A 5328-nucleotide genomic window follows, 5' to 3' on the forward strand; every position below is an offset into this window, starting at 1 on the left:
GGTATATATGTTGTTAACATGGAAAATATCATTACAATTTTTTCAAACTCTCACACATAGTATAATAAATAATTCAATTTTTTTAAATTTTAAAATAGAAATAGTATTAAAAATAATATTTTAATAATATTTTATTCAATTTTTAACTTTGATCTCATCTCAACTCACAATCCAAACATCTCCTACCTTCGTCCATGCACTTTGGTGCTTAGCAGGATTTTGAGCTCTCTCTACGTCCAGGTCGACTCATGACCCATGCATGATATTTCTAGTCTAGCCCTAGCGAGCTAATCTGAAACACTTTGTATGATTTATCTGATTATATATTGGTTATTGATCGGGGAGGTCAAAGTAGGCTGGCAAGGGCAAACCCGAAAGAAGAAAATATCATAACTTATGCAACTAAGGCCCCTAGATGGAAAAAGGACCTCAAAAAATCTAAGCAGAATTTTTTAAAAAGAAGAAAATATCCAATTAAAAAAATTAATTAATTCAATGAGAGAAGATCAAAAGTATTAAATAGATTTTATGTCGTTATTAGTTTTAAAAGTATCCCACATAATAATTATTTTAAGTATTCTCCTTTTAAGAATACACTTATCTTTTGTCATTATTAATTTAATATATGACGTAAAAATTATAAATAGAAAAATCTAATTTTTGATTTTTCGTAGGAAATATTTGTATAATTCTTATAAGAGGCAATGGCTCACTTTTTTCCAAATGAGTAGGTTGTTTATAGAACTTTATTGACAATAATGATTATAATTCACTACAAAAAAAGGACAGAATTGCCAGCATTCGATAAACGCCAGCAATTGTCCCAAAAAATGCCGCTAATTAATTAGCGGCGATTTTTTGCCTGCGTAACCATCCAAACACCGGTACTTGAAAATCTCATTAGTGGCATTTGTATACAATGTAGCGGCATTTCTTTAAATGCCACCAGTTTTCCTAAATTAACAGCGTTTATCGAAACACCGCCATTAATTCGTTGCCAACCCATTGCATAAAATAGCGGCGTTACAATAAACGCCGCTGCTAGTACATTGTCGGCGCATCATATAAATTGGCGGTATTTATTTAAACGCCACCAATAGTATGCTGACAACACATTAAATACATTAACGACATTTATCTAAACGCCGCGACTAATACAAATAGTGGCGTTACAATAAATACCCCTGCTAGTATGGTGTCGGCGCTTCATATAAATTGGTAACATTTATTTAAACGCCACTAATAGTATGTTGACGACACATTGAATAAATTAATGGCATTTACCTAAACGACACCACTAATTTAAATAGTAGCACTACTAGAAACACCGCCACTAATATAAATAGCGACGTTACCATAAATGTCACTGCAAGTACATTGTCAACGCATCATATAAATTGGTGGCATTTATTTAAACGCCACCAATAGTACATTGGGACACAATTATTAAATTAACGGCATTAATATAAATGCCGCTACAAATATGTTATCGGCACATTGCATTAATTAACGACGTTTAAATTAACGCACCAATAATATGATATACCACAATAAAAAAATATAATATATAAATTAATAATAAATATGATATAATGGATCATTATTCATATAATAAAAAAATTACAAATCAAATCACATGAAAAGTGATTTAATAACATCTATATATAAAATCATTACATGTGAAGAAACACTGAACATTAAAATATTTTGAAACTCTGTTACAGATGAGATTAGCCAAACAGAATTTGTACGGATTTCCACAATTCATTCTCCAAATGCCTCTCGTAAAAGTATACTTCATCTCTTCCTTTCACAAACAATGCAGAGAAGTGCTTCTAGTACCATAACGTCTCTGTATATGCATGAGAGAGAGACATCATTGTCTGATAATAGATAGAAAGTAGAAAAAAGTTAACAAAATAAGAAGCAATGATCTTTTTATTTCCCTTTTCCAAACATATATATTTGCTATAATTAATTCATTATGTTAATTAGATCCAACCAACCCTTTTTGTTGAAAATAATGTAAGACATACGCTCAAATTAATTCCCACTGTCTGCATTTCTTCATGTCAACATGTATAGGGTATTGCAAGAGGGGTTGTGCGACGGAGACTCCATGAGAGCAGCTACATAGTGGCGGCAAGGTGGCTGGGAAGCGGCAATTTACTGTGGAAGCAGGGAGAAATATTGTGATGAGAAAAAGAGAGAATTGAGAGAGAAAGCATAAAACGCAATGTTTTGAATACCGTACCGGACGCTGTACCGGTCAAGACACTGGAACGAAATATTTCGGTACCAGTACCGTTTCGGGATACCGTTTCGGGATAACATTTAGAATGGTCGATATATAAATAAATTATATTCCAAAATAATAGTCTATTCACTACATCCCAACCTCTATCTATTGACCAATGTCTGCAAGCAATGGAAACCAAATTAGACATGGATATGAAGGCTTGGCTTTTAAAGCCTTTCACTAGGGAAGAAATCACTGCAGCTGTTTTTAAAATGAATCCCTTGGGGTCGCCAGGCCCTGATGGTTTTCCTGCCCAATTCTATCAAAAAAACTGGGAGGTAGTGGGGGATCAAGTTTGTAACTTTGCCCTTGATTTCCTCAATCATGGTAGATCTCTCAGTGAGGTTAATGACACGTTTATTACTCTTATTCCCAAAGTTCAAAGCCCCACAAGAGTAGTGGATTACAGACCCATAAGTCTATGTAATGTTTTATACAAGGTTGTGTAAAAAACTATGGCAAATAGACTGAAACACATACTGCCTCAAATCATTGCCCCCAATCAGAGTGCCTTTGTGCCTGGAAGGCTCATATCTGATAACACCTTGGTAGCCTATGAGGTCCTCCACTCTATAAACTCTAGAATGAAAGGGAAGAAATGATTCATGGCTTTAAAATTGGACATGAGTAAAGCCTATGACAGGGTAGAGTGGAAATTTATTGAAGCCATCATGATCAAAATGGACTTTCCTGGACATTGGATCCATATCACAAAAGCTTGCCTCACTTATGTTTCTTATTCAATACTTGTTAATGGAGAACCTCAAAAAAAGTTTGTACCTTCGAGAGGCCTTAGACAAGGAGACCCCTTGTCACCCTACTTGTTTATTCTATGTGCTGAAGCCCTCTCTTCTCTCCTCAAACATGCTGAGGCATGTGGCAGTTTAACTCCTATGGCTATTGGCAGAGGTCCAGTTAAAGTAAACCACCTCTTCTTTGCTGATGATAGCCTCTTGTTCTGCCAAGCCAAGTATGAGGAAATTAAGTGTGTCCTTAATATCCTGGAGCTATATGAGAAAGGATCAGGACAGGTTTTAAACAAGGACAAGTCTGCAATTTATTTTAGCAAGAACACTGCACTGATGACCCAACAACAGATCATGCATATAGCAGATGTCCAATCCACTTCCAATTTTGAGAAAATCCTGGGTTTACCTACTTTGGTGGGTAGGAAGAAGATAGCCTCTTTCCACTCTTTAATTGATAGAACTTGGTCTCGGGTTACTAATTGGAAGACCAAATTTCTCTCTGCAGCAGGAAAGGAAATATTGCTCAAAGCTGTGCTTCAAGCCATTCTCACCTATGCAATGGAGATGTTCCTTTTACCAGCATCTATAACAAGGAAATTGAACCAGATTCTAAGGAGGTTTTGGTGGGGATTCAATGAAGACTCTTCAAAAATTCAATGGGTCAATTGGGAGCAACTTAGTGGCAGGAAGGATATGGGAAGGCTTGGATTAGTGTAGATTTTGAGCAATTATATAATATTCATATCTACAAGTACATTTATATATATCATCTGTGCATTCCCACCTGTAAAAGGTTGTTCTAGTTTGTCATTTGAGAAATTTCTGAATTTGACATTAATAAGTTTGGGCAATGATTCTCATAATACCTCACTATTATTTATTATTTTATTATTATTTTATCTACTTTTTACTACTATTCCTTATTATTCAATATTCTATCATTACTTTTTCATTATTATTCATAAAAAATTTTAAGGTTTTTTATCAAAAAAGAAAAAAAATAATTTTTTTAAGGTTTTATATATATAAAAAAAAAGAATATAATTTTTTTAAGGTTTTTTCATGTCAAAAGGCGAGTTGCAAAGCATTTAGATTTGTCAAGGAGAATAATGAATCCATCTAGCTAGAAAGACGGCATCTTTCAAAAAAGGAAGAATAATTACCGATATCATCAAAAATAAAAGAGCACAAAAGAAAATAAAGTAATAAAGTTTTAGCGTAGATCCTTTTCGATCAATTGAAGAGTCTATTAATATTTTTTTAATAAAAAAAAAACAAAATTTATTTAACCATAGTTACTGACTGAATGCATGGTAGTACTGGTACTTCTTCAATGTCTACAATATATATATATATATATATATATATATATATATAATTAGAACTATAAATAATAAATCCAAAGCTAACAAATGATTCACATGCCTCACATTCCAGCAGTACTCTCTAAATAATCCTAGGACTCTCCTTGTGTCGAAGCTCCAGTTGGTTTCCTCCTTTACGAGAGTATTCACCACTTGTAAATTAATATCACCCTCCAACCGATCGAATTCGCGGCATGCCGAGAGGTCTTGACAGAATTCGGAGCCAAGCATGCAGCAGAAGAGAGCTTAAGCTGATCTAAGACCTCAAGATGCACGTAATTTAATGTGGCTAGAACTTGTCCTTCAGTATCCCGATTTACAAGAGTCACAAGACCAATATGTACCTATTTTAATCATACCACTATCAATAGTACGGGTGCTACTTGCACACCGCAGAGAGGTGGCTGCTGGCCCTGCCTTCCATGGGCGGCGGGTGCCTCTGTATGGATTTTGGGTGGCAGATTGGCTCTCAGGGCCTTCCGTCCACGGATCACAACGGTCTTCTAGAAAGAGAGATATATAATCAGGGTTGGGATCGTCCTTTGAGAGGGAAAAGTAGGCCGGTTTGAATATCAAAATTTATCTCATTATTACAATTTTTTTAAATTTTCATATAAAAATATAATAAACAATTCACTTTTTCAAATTTTAAAATAAAAATAATACTAAAAAATTATATTCTAATAATATTTTATTCAACTCTTAAAAAAAATATATCATCTCATCTTATCTAAACTCTTTATCCAAATGGACCTTCTACGAGTCCGGCACAACCCATGCAACAGTAAATAAGGGTAACTGCACAAATAAGATAAAAATAAAAAACCATAGGAAGAGCCTACAAGAAAAGGTTTAAATAATTCGTAACTGATGGTCCTTGAAATTCTTATTTCTCGTATTTAAATGAATAAGATCC

The sequence above is a fragment of the Juglans regia genome, chromosome 11, assembly GCF_001411555.2.
Source record: "Juglans regia cultivar Chandler chromosome 11, Walnut 2.0, whole genome shotgun sequence".
In the NCBI taxonomy this organism is placed as follows: domain Eukaryota; kingdom Viridiplantae; phylum Streptophyta; class Magnoliopsida; order Fagales; family Juglandaceae; genus Juglans; species Juglans regia.